The following is a 15,445-nucleotide window of genomic DNA, read 5'->3' on the forward strand; positions in this document are numbered from 1 at the left end:
CTAAAACAGGGCAATTTATGATCTTCCATGCATCTCTGCAAAGAAAATTCTCCCTGCAGGTAGACTCAGTCTGTCTAAGATTCAAAGATATTAGAGGCAATTTTATGAAAGGGATCATTAATTATAAGACATGAAATTTTAATAAGAGGCTTCTTTTTCCTGATAACTTGCATGAGCCAAGATCAAAGTAACTCCCATATGTTGACCTAGTAAGCATGTTAACAGAGAAGACCAGCTTCTCTGTCCATTCTTTTTAACCTCAGATAAATCACAGGAGTGATGTGTTTCAGGAGAATGTTCATTTCAGTTTTACATATGTAATCATACGAGATGGATAAATGCTGCTTTTTGTTCATGACAGCAGATAACTGGATTCCACCAGTGATGGTTACACATATTCATCACTGTCAGAACAAAGGTTTCTGATGCTTTATCAGAGATGACCAAGACTTGCACATTGCACTTCTATGCTGCCTGCTGCTTGACAAGATGCCTAGTTGTACCCTCTTATGACAGGGTCATATGAACTGTTTCCCTTCCATATAACATGAGCCACAAACCATGCCTCACCTCAGTCATTAATTAACCCCACTGTGATAATTAAAATTTGGCTGCTTTTTCTGCATACTTGTGCTCAAATACACACCATTTTCTTGCATTAAGGTTGAGACCAGAAAGGATTCATATCACTCTACATCAGTGATCTTTCCTGTTCATTATTGGCTGCTCCCTCCATCTTTATGTCATCTGAAAATTTTATTAGTTATGATTTCATATTTTATTCCAGGTCATTGACAAAAATGTTAAATAGAACTAAACCCACTGGAATGTAGCTAGAAATGTACCAAGTCAACAATGATTAGTCATTTACAATTACATCTGGAGAGCTATCAATTAGCCTGTTTTTAATCTATTTAATTGGTGCTATATAATATATTGTTCTAATTTCATAATCAAAATGTCATGAGTCACCAAGTCAAGTGTCTCACAGGAGTTTGTGTATTATATTCACACAATTACCTTTAGTAACTAAACTTCTAATCGCATTACACTATCAAGACCAAATTTCCAAGAGCTCATATTGACGTTAATTATATTATTGTGCTTTAATTCTTTGTTAATGAAGTTCCATATAATCTGTTATTTTGCACAAGACAATAAGTCCATTATTTTTTCAGCTACATACTTTAGGTTTTCCTCTCTGAATTTTAAGCTTCAAAGTGGTTTAAGAGCTGTTGAAAAGAGAGCACATATGGCACAGGGAACTCATCTTTTAGAAACCTGGTAAATTTCTTGTATGCAAGGCACCTGTTGATTTATTTTTGATTAATTCTTGTATCTCTGTTTTAACTGAATTGCTTTTGGCTGGAAAGTGTTTCATCATTCTCTAAAGAGGCTATATCATGTGGCTTTTTCTCATCTACAAAAAAACTTGCTTATTGAATGTTCCTGCCTTTTCCGTGTTACTACTCACATTGTATAGTACCATCCAACTAATTCTTTTCAGGTTATGTTTTGTTGATTCATTTCAGAAATTCCTTTCTATTATCTTTAATTATACTCATCACAGGTTTCCATTGTGCATTTTTGCTTCCTTTATCAATTTTCTTCAGTTCCTAGATCTTCATGTATATTCAGTTCATAGCAACTCCTTTTTACTTGCATTATATTTAAAAAATTTGTACTTTGAATCTCATATATCTCACAAGCACCTAATCCTTTGATACTTGTAAACAAACATAAGATCATGGAGAAACAATAGCTTATCCATATTTAAAATTGCAATTCATTCCAGTATGCATGTCTGATTTTGATTCTCATGTTCAAATGTAATTTAAATATATATTATATAAAATATATATCTGCTTCATAGTGTCATATGAGGTCTGAATCTGAGGTAGAATTTCTCACCAGATTTGAAGGAAATTAAACAAATGGTTAATAAATTATGAGGTCTTAAGTGTGTATGTCTTCATCAGAATAATAATAAAAAAGGCTGAGATTTGTTTTTGCTGAGCAGAAAAAAAAGGCAAAGAGAGAAAGGCAACATATTTTGTAAGGTACATATGTACAAGATCAATGCACAGCACTGATATTGTTCTACGGAACTGCTGACTTGTCCCACTTTACATTGACTGTTGACCAGGGTGCAGAAGTCCTCACTTGGTGAAGGTCTGCATGAGATGAAGGAAACAAAACCACTAAAGACATCCCTTCAGGGATCTGTTTCGGAATGAACAGAAACCTGGAGTGATAGTCTGGAGATAGAACTGTGCAGGCTGAGGTGCAGCTTGGGGAGGGCTAACAGGGGTGAAGGCATTCAGTCCTAGAAACTGAAGAACATTTTTTTTCTGCATCACAACCCAGCTGTACCCCAGTACTGATCAAGGCAGCTGCTGTCATTCATATGATACCATATTCCAGATGGCAAAAGGGGGCAGACAAAAGCAAAGACCCTTAGATCCAATTTATCTACCTCTGAAAGTGATTTATTTCTTCAATTATGATGATTCCACACACACACACATACACACACCCCACCCCTCCCCACCCCCAATATCTAATAATATTGAGGTAAAGCCAGAAATCAGCTCATGGACAAGAAGTTACTTATGTCAGAACTACCACAGTTTGCCCAGCCTGATAATTGCCTCTTGCATAGTCTAATTGAGATAAAGGGAGTAAGTATTACATCTTCTGGGAAGCTCATGTTCCAGGAGGATGAAATAGCCCACTGTACTTCCAGGGGTAATAATTAGGCAACAGCATCATGTTCTTACTGTTCCTTTCTTCTTTCTTCCCCTTTATTCCTTTTCTACAAAAACACTGAAAACTTTTCTGCAGAGTAGGACATTTTAACAGCATGACTGAAGAAGACCTGTGCTCTCCCTTCCCTGTATGTCCCACTCATACAGGATGTAAGGCTGTGCACTGTAAAGCCAAGCTCAGGTTAAACTAAGATCTTCCAGTTTCTGAAGTAGTACTGTAAGAATTTTTTTATTATATGAAAGGGAGATATGTACATTTTATGATAGAGTGCTTGTGACTGCAGATTTCAGGGTTGCTGCTCTGTACAAGATGTAATCCAGCATCTAACACGTAAAGCCCAGCAAGGGACTTAAGCAGAGGAATCTCAGCTGGTGAAGTCTCAATGGCTTTATGATGCCTGGATGCTCAGCCGTGACCAGGCAACAGACTTGAATCCCCCAAATAAATTTTATGGCACAATAAGCATTCTTGTGGTTTGGCCAGATGCTTCTGTGGTTTCTGCAGGCTTATCTCAATCACCATCCACTTTTGGGACAATGCACCCAAGTCTTTTGCTGAATTTGCCTTCTGGTGTCGATAATAGTGTATCCCCAGATTCACTCAGCACTCATGCTGACAGAAAAGCTGCCAGCATTTACTCAGCAGACACTTTTGCTGAGCTTGCTGTAACTGGGTCCCTCCAGAGTATTATACAGCTTTTTCCAAATGTAATAATTAGGTTTCTTTGGACCAGAAGGACAAGCTGATTGCCATTAGCAGTGCCTTTTTCTCCCTGTTACCGCATGTGCACTAGTGTTTGTTTTTCTTATTGTAAAAGTAAAGTATGACTGCATTTTCCTCCCCCTCTTTTGATCCTAATGCTCAGCTTGCCCCTGAACTTTTGACATCCCCCTCCATTTCATAGTGTTTTATCTAGCTATCTAAAATTAGGGAACACATAGGATCACAGTATCCAGAGCTCCATGTTAAAAAATTTATTTGGAGAGCAAAAAATTCAGCAGAAAGACAAGTGAGTTCACAGTGAAGGACATGGTTCAGTCTACAGCACATCCCAGTTTCCATGACTGCCTATAGTCCCTTTTTGTGAGCTGCACTCTGGTCCAGCCTTCCACTGAATTTCCATCCCTTGGAATTTAAGGTGCAAATAAGGCTGCTGTGGATCCTTCAGCTTTGTTTTGATATACAGCAGTGCTACATGGCCAGCTATACAGCAAGAATTGTTGGGAACTAAGCCCTACAACCCTTACCATAGGTGTAACTCCTGAGCTGTAGACATCCTATACTTCTGTGAGATCTTGAGAATAAAAGATTACTCTGTAACCTTCTCATCTAACTGACAGCAAGGTGTACAATTCATCACCACAGCATCCTCCTCCTGTTGCCCCATTCTGTGTTTGGAAACTGCTTAAAGGACTTTAATTTCTAGATGACTTGATATGATATTGATCTCTGATTTTTCATACATCTCTCTAAACTAATTATTGTTTTCTTTGTCAGTGTTATTAGCCACAACAGGGAATTTATTACCTGCTGGCTACCGTCAGTCATCAGGCAGAGAAAATAAGCTATTCACACTTACTTCTTGTTAAGAATGACAAGCTAACAAATTTGGCAGAAATATTCCATTTTTTTCTAGTTTTGTTTCTGTGCTACAATTAGCAGAGAGCCCCACCCTTCTTGTTACTGCATCTTCTTCAATAACTTTTTTTTATAGCAGATGAGCTCTTTATAATCAGAAGAATTTGCATCAAAATAAAAGAGAAACTGCAATGAGCTCCCTATTCCAATAAAACCCTGAAATTAACACTTCACTAAGCAAAAGAAGAAGGGTAAACAGATAATTCTGTCAGCTGGTCAGAAAGATATTTTTAGTAACTACTAGGGAAAGCACAATTAGAGATTTGTCTAGACATCATTGGAGAGAGCTTAATAAAGACATTTTCTTCATATACTGAAAATAAAAAATGGATGGATTTAATAAGATGCTAATAATTACAAGATTAACATTACATAAGCCTTAAATGATGACATAGACAGTTACCTCATTTCCAAAGATATGGTTGTCACTGCATTGATACTTTTCTTGTACGAATGTCTCAAAAAGCAGCAAAATTAACACTGAAGAGTTTTTTGTCTCATGGGCATGGATGTAAGGGTGATTCCTCCAACACAGTGATGAACTAAGCAAAGGTTTAAATACAACCTAAGAGTCAGGGCTTTTCTTCTGACTTTGCCTGATGTGTGGGCACTAAGGCAGCCTAAATACATGGTTTGCAGGGTGTTCACACAACCTCACATGCTTCAGACATCCACACTGGAGCTTGCTGACTGACCTTCCCTTTCTGTTCCTGCAAAGGAAGAGGTATTTTTAAGGAGAGAATGATTTATGACACCGCAGTGTAGGCCATGAAAACAAGTGAGAGAAATCACATCCCAAACGAGTCTGTTTCTCTCCATCAACTATGAGAGCCCACCATGACTAAGGTGGATGCAGATGTCTCTGCGGCAGACATGTAGAGTCAGTGGACCTTCATTTCCCTCTCGTTTAGGGAAGGGTGATGATAATTTCTTAAAGAAACTGGGTGTATGCCCATGTGTGTTCCTTTGGCTGTATATCTTTGACTCGCAGGTAATTTCTGAATCCATTGACCATTGTCTATGATTCTGTGTTGTTGGTTTCAATGTAATTTGGCAAAGAATAACGGTCTTAAAGATGTTTGGATTCTCAAGAGGTTGAAAATTGTTTTCATTCTTTATTTTGGGATTATTCGCCCTCCCTCCCCACCCCCCTAGACTACTGCTATGAAAGTAAAGATTTCCTAACTGAAACTCTTACAAGTTTCCCTAGTAGAAAAACATGCTTACTCACTGTTCTAATCCTCATTTGGAATACTCTGACCTTTCTGAAGATATCCACTCGTCTGCTTTACCTTTAGCTGGCACATAGGCCAGCTTATGCTTCTGCAGTTCCTAGGATAGAATTCATGCCACAAAATTTCAGTGGTGTTTATTTAACCATTTTTTGAAAAAAATTCTGCCTGTTTTTCCCTTGACTGTTGATATTCTAGGTAGATGAGTAGAAACATTGACTGGAAAAACTGAATTGTGAAGTAGAGAGAAAAATGAGGAGACACAAAGTAATATTTTTATACTATCTAAAAGATGTTGAAAGGGGTCAGGATTAATGGTTTTAAATTAATGAGAATCCAGTTAGACATCTGGGAAACATTTCTAGCTGTAAAGTGGTAGATTAAGTTGCCTAGGGAGGCCATAAGAGCTCCATCAATGGAAGTTAAGAACAGGTTGAACAAACCTCTGCCAGGATCGGTGCACTTATAACTGATCCTGCCCTAAGGAGTCTATTAAATGTGTGTGAATTATGGTCCCCACTCACAGAAGTTGTATTAATACCACAAGAGTGTCATGATGCAAAAGACACACAGCAGAAGGCAATAGAGGCTTATCAGGAGGTGACACTACTGCATTGCTGAAGTTATGCTTTGCTTTCTCCTCCTTGTCTTCTACCTGGCTTCTCTCCTTCCCCAGCAAAACATGGGAGTGCAGTGCAGCCCCTGCGAGTGTGGGAACAGAGAGGAGGGCTTGCCCTGCACAGGGAGGGAAGGGGCTGAGACTTTTGATTTACACCTGTAAGTTACAGATACTCTCCCTTGGTGATGTCTTTCTTCCCCACTAATCACTCTAGCAATACGTTAATCACGAGGCTTAGGCAACTACTTGTTTCCCAGACCTGGATGCATACCCCAGCCAAATCGTTTATTCACTGCCAGGATGAGAGCCTTTTCTTTCTCTGCCCCAGGGAACCTGAGCCTCAGGTTGACAAGAAAGGCTGAGTCTCCAACAACTTCCTCTCTCTGAACACAAATGGTGCCAGGACCATGGCACCCTTCAGTAGGATTATTTCTTCTTGTTCTCTCCTTCTTCCTATCTGATTTGCATTCTTTCAGGTCTTTAACCTGATTCAGTTCTTCTTCCTAACCTTCTTCTTAGTTACCTCTTCATTTGCCAGTTATCCTTTTTCTTGCCCCAGTTTTCCTTTTTTTGACTATCTCCTTATACCCAAAGCCAGCTTGTTTCTTAGTTGTATGTTTCCACTTTCAGAATTAAATCCCCTCATTCCAAATTAGACTAGTTCAGGATAATTGAGTTAAAGTAAGATCTATGTAAATATAGAGAACTGTGGAGCTTTACTATTATTTATTACAGTAATTAGAAAAAAACTGTGCCTTTGATTGAATTAAATAAGTTTCGTTGCCTGAATCCTTTTCTCTCTGCAGTCCACTATGGTTCACCACACCACCCTGTGAAGAATTATCAGATGTTGTGTTTGTTTTTGTCATTTTGAAACAAGTTATGAAGCTGGTCTAGTTTTCCTGGGAAAAGTTTTTCTGTCAGACTCAAGGTAAACAACATATTTAGGCCAGTATTTATGGAATAATTATCTTACAATCAGAACATGCATATCAGCCAGAATCTTAGGTCTGTAAATATATTTGCTAGAAAATATCCTACTTCATTGTCCCATAAATAATTTCACAAAATATGAAAGTAGTGACACACAGGTATATACATATATACATATGCATACATTAGTATAACCTTTGTTTAATAAATGTATATGTAACTTGAGGACTCATTAGAAGACACAGAAGAAAAAATAAAGGTAAACATTAAGAGAAAACACAGCAAGGTGGTCAGCTATCACTGAAAATAAAATTTAGAGAAGGGGTAAATTAAATAGTGTGGAACCTGGGGTTACTTATTAAGCCATCAGTGGGGAGCAAGATGATGATGTCACACCTAGCAGAGGGAGGAAGACTCGTGTAAGGTTGGATCAGATCCAGTTTGTGCTGTAGATTTATGCAGTTAATTTTGTCCCTTGACTGCATTCAGATGAGCATTTCTCCTCGACATACACCAAGAAAATTGCTGCATTATAGCTGTGTTAATGGTAATCAGCATGCTAATGAGCACCAGAAGGTCGTTACAGAAAAGAGAGGTTCAAAGATGTATAACCTAGAGAAGAAGATGAAGTAAATCTTTAGGGAATGCAAGTGTCTTGTTTGTAGGTCATAGATTATTTGTTTTGGTCATTGTAGAGCACAGGGAGTTTAATTTAAGTACAGAAAAAGATTAAGCTTTTTGAGTTTTAGGAGCAGCATAACTTAATTAAATATATGCCTATGAAGTAGACAGCAAACGGTGCTGGATTGTTTTTATTCTATTCTAATGTGTTCCTTGATAGAGATTATACAAGTGTAGTTTATGTCTTTCATGACACAAATCTAACACTTATTTATGCTTAATATAAAATCAGAATAAAACTACACTAGCTGCATTTTGTATTTTGCAAAGTAAAAGAGGAAAGGTTTTGCAGAAGGAAAACCAGCAAGTGTGTCAAAATATAAAGTCGAACATTAAAAGGGAGTAAAATCAGAGAAGAACAAAAATCTATCAGTGTGTAAAAGATGTCAGTGAGATAAAAGAAACCATGCAAAATAGTAGTTATAAAATTAGTAAAAAGTTGAATATCAGTTACATAAATATCATAAGAAGCATGCAAAATGCTAAATTGGTAAATATCTTCCTATTAAAGTTTCTGTTTCAAAAGGTTAATGTGCTCCCTTGTATTCAGAAAAGAACATGTATATGCATTTGGATGGTTTTCTCAGAGAGAATATGAGACTGAATAAGGACCACGTATGTTTTAGGGGAAGCCCTTGGGGAGGGGCACACCCTACAGAAATAGTGAAAAAATAGGTTTACTTGAGGTGTAACACCTCCTACAATCTAGGCAGACCAGATTTGGATGTAGATCTTCCAAAAAACCCAACTCCCCCATTTTATTAGCAAGTAGCTGAAGTAGCTGAAGTTCAAAGAACTGCACTTCCCAGCTCCAGCAGGAAAAAATAGGAACACAGGTTTTAAAAGGACATTAAGGACATTTGCATTTAGGTGCTTGAACAGGGCACATCAAGCTTTTCTGGAACTCCAGAAGCTAGTACATCAGGTACATCAGAGAAGCAAACACCAGCACAAACAAAAGCACAAACAAACCCTCCCACCTCACCTTTATTTTTCTTTTTTCCTTTTTTTATGCCCCCCGCCCCCCCCCCCCCCCCCCCCTTTATTGATGGGTCTTAGAGGGAAAAAATAATTAGAGGCTGAATCACAAAGCAATTCTATCTTGGGCTGTGGGAAAAAAAATCCACGTGCTTGTCAGAAGTGTCAGTGAGCTGTACTGGACTAGAAACTGACCTAGTCAGAGAGTGCATCTCTTACTCCCAGCGCCTAAAACTCATCTTAGACCTTGCAACAAAAAGGTTTTAATCCCTTCCAAGAGTTAAGTGTGTTTTTTAAATGCTCTAAAATAATTCTAATCCTTCTAAAAATTAGGGCTGCCTTTAAGTCTGATGGCTCCCGTGGGGATCAGTTCCACTGGCTGAAAGCACATGCCAGCCTTACTAGTTTTTATCAATCTGGTGTGATTATTTAAGCCTCCTTACAGTAAATAAAGAGGAATTAGTACTTCCAGGGAGTGGACTCACCATATACAGAGCATGCAACAGGGTTACCAACACAGGCAGTCGATGTTTGAAATGCTCTACAACTCTGAGTCACCTGCAGCAGGCTGGTTAGGCAGGAGCTACGGGAGACACAGGTCCTTTTGAAATGGCACCTGGAGGCCAGGTGAGCATCCCTGGGCATCCGAGTTACACATGGGCAACTGAACTGAGCTGCAGCTGCTCAAGATGAGCTATTTCTAGAAGCATCTATCTTCATCTTTCAACAGCAGATGATGTTTGGTAATAGCGCTTATCTCTTAGGCTGTTTAAGAGGAAAAATACTTTAATTGCACATTGTTATAAAAATTAATTTTTCTTCCCCAGGATTCTCTGGGTTCTGTTCCTTCAAGTACCTTTCAAAGCTGTGAGAAGATTGAGCTTCCTTCATATTTTCCAAAGATGGTATGCAGTAGTCCCTTTCTGTTCTCTTCCTCTCAGAAGTAACCAGAACAAAAATGGTGCCATGAAAGATTGCTCAAAAAAAAGTGCAGTATTGGCTGGGGCAGTATGTGTAATTTGTGTTCCCAGACAGAAGAAACAGCAATGAAATTAAAAGCAAAATGCGCAGAGAAACAAGTATAATGGCAAAATAATGCAAGAAAAGATGAGAGAATAAACATAGCACAGAGGTAAGGTATGGGGTGATGGATATGGCATCTGGTATGATCCCAAGACATGACAGTGCTCAGAGCAATGGAAAAACAAAAAAAGGTGAATAAATACGTAGCACGCCAAACAAAGTTGCATAAAGTCAGGATGACTGCAGTAATTGTTGAAGGACAGTCAAATTACCTTGGGAAAAATGTTTTAAATGGTTTATTATATGTCAAAAGACAGATACAGACTCAACATAGAGGTGGATTCAGTTGCATAAACTTGGTCTGCTGCTGTTTTTTAGTTCCCTTAGTGTATTGGTGACACTGCACCTACATAGGGCATGAGAAGTGTGGGAGAGCTAAATATGCCTGAGGTGCAACCGAGGTGGTGATACATGACTGTATTTCAGCTGTTGTACCTCATCCTGCAGAATAAAGGCTAAGTCCGAGATAGTGGAAGTCCGTCACAGGGAATGGATAAGGACTAGGAGGACCTGAGGCCAAACAGTCTTACGAAGCTGAACCACAAATATAAAAAAGTGGATTAGTGAAATAGGTTGCATAGGTTGCATGCATACTGACTATATGGAGCACCCCAAGTATTAGTGCTCCCAACACAAGTGTTTCGGTGAACTGTCTAAATTTTTTTACTTTTTTTTTTCTTTAATATTCTGAACATAGCCAAGCCTAACAAAGGAAGCTGAACAAACAGAAGCAAGGCATTTGAAAGTCTTTTCCAGTCACCTGAAAAGCCAAGCAATTGAATTATTTCTTTATTGACTTTCTTAGATAATTTTGCTTTTCTACGCATAACATGTCCCTGAAAGAAAGAGTGAAGCAGGAACATTTCTGCTTTGTACAGAGGAAATATTGACTGAGTTGTTAAGGTTTACTTTCCTCAGGAAGTTAGGCATGCTGGTAGGATTTGGCAGTTTTCCAAAGACATGGGAAAAACTAAAGCTACCTTTTTACAGCTACCTTTTGGAATATAGGTTAAGCAGCTCCCGAAGTATTTCATCATACACTCAACACCTTATTAAGACGTTTTCCAGGAAGGAAATTATTAAAGGGCGTAGTATTTGTGGCAGACAAATTACTGTACTAGGAGCGATAATGGTGAATACTACCCGATGTAAATAGAGGCCTGAAAGAAAATGCAAGCGTACAACTTTTTTTCACAAGACTCTCTAATCCATTATGGAAAATGAATTAAAAATGTTAATACAAATTTCAAAATTCAGATTCTTTTCCCCACTTGTCCCTGAAGAATAATATAATAACTTTGAGCTAACAACCCAAGTATTGTTATTTAAACTGAAATGATATAGCAAGGAGAAACACTCAATAAAAAAGCCAAAAATTGCCAAATTGAAAATTCAGGGCCAGTCAAAAAAGCTGAAGGATACACTGAGTTTTAAAACATACAGGAATATTGAATCACTGAAAAGTTATACAACTTAATGGATTGTTAAAATATTTCCTAGAAAAAAATACTTTCTTTCATGTTAAGCATATCAAAGCCATAGTTGTTTCAATTGTATACAAGGATGAAAATGAAAAAAAAAACCTCCAAGAACAGGTTGCTGCTGGACATTGCCAAAACTAATGATAGGATGAAATATTTGAGTGTAGAAATTATCGAAATAGTGCATACTGTGCATTATGAGATACTCTTTAATGTAATTTTTAAAGCATTTCATGCTTCCCACAAGAACAATGTTACCCATTGTGATCTTCACTATATTTTGATCAATTTCTCATGAAGGTTATGTGGTCATGGTTTCCTGTCTTTATGGTCATAAGAGAAGGAAGCAGAAGATTAAAGTTTCTGATGCAAAAAATCAGCAGGATGGTGTGCTAAGGAGAAAAGTATACTGGAAGGAAATTAAATTAAGCCACTCAGAATTTATCTGATTTTAAATTAGAGGTGGGATTCTTGGCTCAATTTAGTTGTCAATACATTGACATCCAATGATGTTTGAGACACCTGACATTTTCCACTTCACCTCAAACTGCCACTCCAGAGAAGGAAAAATCTGCAGATTTTATGTCGTATCTGCCAGTGCGATGTGTACCTGTGAGATATTTTTATGGCATCTGAAACGTAGCCAGATTCCTATGTGATGGCAACTGAATTGAACTTCTATATTTTGGATTCAGTTGCTTAAACAGGGATATCTAGAGTCATTTGAGATGCCCCAATGTACCCTGTCCAACCTCCAGTTCTTGCATGCACACCCCATGTGTCCTAGGTCAAACCTACTAGCCCAATGTAGTCAGGTTGTTTCTGGTAGCAGCAGAAGTGTAGCACCTTAGAAAAGGTTCAGAAAACGATCTTTTGATGATAAACTCAGAAAAAAAAATGTGAAAATATAAGTTTTTCTTTAGAGACAATGAGACTATGTATTAAAAGTCAATAAAATAAAGAAAGGTATAGAGAAAGAATGTGGGCCATATCTGTTTGCCCTATTTCATAATGCGAGAGCAAGATGATGGGAAATTAGAGTTAATAGGGTCAGATTTTAGTCTGACAGGTGGAGATGTTTTCAAGCACTGTAAAATTAATTACATGCAGGAACACTGCCCAGAATGTAACACTACTCAAAAGGGGTTGGATATCAAAAATATTTGGGCTTTCTACAGTAAGGACAAACACCCCCCCCCCCCCACTTGATGTGAATTCTGGGGGTCCAGGTGTTCTTTGTTTGTCAAATAAGAGTTTGTAGAGTTATTTATTCTTCTGACATATTTTAAATGCTTAATCTCCGTTTGACGCATAGCCACTAACTATCACATTTCTTCCTTTATTGGCCATTCTTACAGGCACTAAGTACGGGAATAGGTGAACATTTCCCCTCACAGAGTAGAAGTGACTGTAGCGAGCTGTTTCTATCTAGTATAATCTCTAGAAGTAATATGTGTGTACACACATGTATATGTGTGTGTGTATCATTATATACTACTATATATTGCTAAGTGTTATTCTATGTAGTAAAGTAGATATAAATATAACATATTGCCTAGTAACGACATTATTGTTGGCCAAATATCTAGCTTCAGCAGAAATGTTGGTCTATACTGCAGACTGTGTAGTGAAACATGTGCTTGCCTGTTTTTATGCATGTCAGTTTCCATGCAAGATGTAACAGGTTTTTGTAAATATGAAGTGATGCATATACAGCATTACTATATTCAGTTTCCAAATTAATATGTTCTTTGGTAAGACTTATGTGTAACATGGGAAAAACTGTCATTTCTTCCATAAATGTGACCTTTATTTTTGTGCACTTCTTTTATACGCTGTGGAAGTATGAACTTATATAAGAAAAGAAAACTATGTGCCCACTTCTGGAATTTTAACCTTCATTTACTATTTGTTTTCCATCTGTCAATGAAAATAATTCAGTTCATCAGTGAATCCTTCAGAAAAGCACTTACGTATGCATGCAAGTCCTCTCCTTCTTCAGGCAAATACCTAACCTAAGAATTGAGAAGACGCTACGAATTATGGCCTAGAATTGGAATATAAGTTTTCTCCATCTAGGAAATGGTGCCAGGTTTTCTCTTTTGTTTTGGTTCCAGCCTTTTTCTCTGAAAATACAATTTACCCATTTGTTTGATCGAACCTCCCCAAGAATTCCAGCGACATCACAGACTTTATTTCTACATGACTACAAAGAGCATAATGTTCTAGTTTACTGCAAATCCAGGAAAATAAAGTGTAACCAGCAGCACTTTTCTCCTTTCTTATCCTTTCGTTGTGGTGAAACTGAGTGCAATGCCCTTAGGTTTTTTTCACTATATATGTAGATGTGGGAAGAAAATCATCTACTTTCGCACAGGTTCAGAGACTGGTTAAATTAAAATGGTTAAAGATAATTTGTTGATTTTTTTTTTTACATAGTATTTATATACTAGAAGCATCACCTCAGATCAGCTATTTTAACATAATGTAATTCTACAAAATATTGGTTTAGACACAAAGAAATTCTATAGAAGGAAGCATATTGGATAAAGTATTGCTCATGGTGTAATTTTAATTCTGAACTATCTTGCTAAGAGGGCTTATTTAAATAGGTTCTCTCTGAAATGAATATTTAGAAAAAATTCCTACAGGATGATTTATAGAAAAATTATATGAACAGAATAAAGGACAGAAGAATTTTATTAGAAAAGAGGCTCATTTCCACAAAATATAAATTACACCTTTTAGAAAATATATTGAGTTTTATTAATATTCTGCAGACAGCCTGCAGTGTTAATCTCCACCCCTACCTATAAGATTTTCATTATAAGGTACAAGGTGTATTTACCCTTTAACCAAATAATTTTTGAGTCGTTCAATGCAGCCTTGACTGCAGTTTACATATCTTACAAAATATTTTCCTTTTGGAGGCATAGATTATTTTATGGCAATATTCTATATAAAATGCTTGGTGAAATATTTACATGTATATGAACATATATATGCAGTTGCACATATGCATCTATATAAATATATGTTATATACATATCAGTATCCAACTTATACATATGTTATGTTTCTATTACAGGTATAAACTTTAGTGTTTGTCCACTGTATATAGGGTATTGATCTTTACCACTTGTGTATACATTTTCTGACCTCAATTACTTAACCAGCCTTAAACACTGAATTTATTTCTACCTATTTGGGAGTTAATATAGAGAGAAACATATTAACAGGTCATTAATTAGAGAGATTTTAATAATCAATAATTTGTTTACAATTATTTCTTCTTACTATTTTTTCTGTAGGACTTCTTCCTTTGAAGATCAAGAAATGAATTACAATTAGTTTTAGGGTGAGTGGGGCTGCTCTCTGCTGGAACTCTGCCTCAATCATTCCAGAAATAAGAAGATGGGTTGTTTGCAAGAAGAAAAAGCGGTAGGGAGTCTCCAATAACCTGTTCTGAGAGTAAATTTCTTAGAAACAGTTCTATGATCTACACCTATAATCATATGAATTGTAGAAGGCAGAGCCAAATCCACAGCTGGAAGAATTACATTTTTGAATAGGCAATATGTCTTTTTTTCAAAAACTGAATACTTAAAACTCATCTTAATCACAAATCTCTTAATTGTCGTTAATTTTGCAAAACTCCAGAATTCCAAAACTAAAATTTTAAGTGTATGAAAACTTCAAGCAAACCACAAATGTACTAGAAATTATTTTTTTTGTCTAAATAATATATTTGTTTGCGTAATAAAAACTTTCCCTGAAAATTCCAAGATAAATATACTTAGAGAGTTGCTAAATATATCTCCACAATGACATACATAAAGTATTTTCCTGCCCTCTTCAAAAGATATATTTCGCTATAATGTACATAATCAACATTATCAACCATTACATCCACAAATTTATGTTGATATTCTGTAGCTAATAACTGACTTCTAGCTCACCAGAACTGCTTTATCCTATTACGCTGAAGAAATTTATTCAGTTTTGTATGTTGTTAGTCATAAATGTATGAC

The sequence above is a fragment of the Falco naumanni genome, chromosome 2, assembly GCF_017639655.2.
Source record: "Falco naumanni isolate bFalNau1 chromosome 2, bFalNau1.pat, whole genome shotgun sequence".
Classification (NCBI taxonomy): Eukaryota; Metazoa; Chordata; class Aves; order Falconiformes; family Falconidae; genus Falco; species Falco naumanni.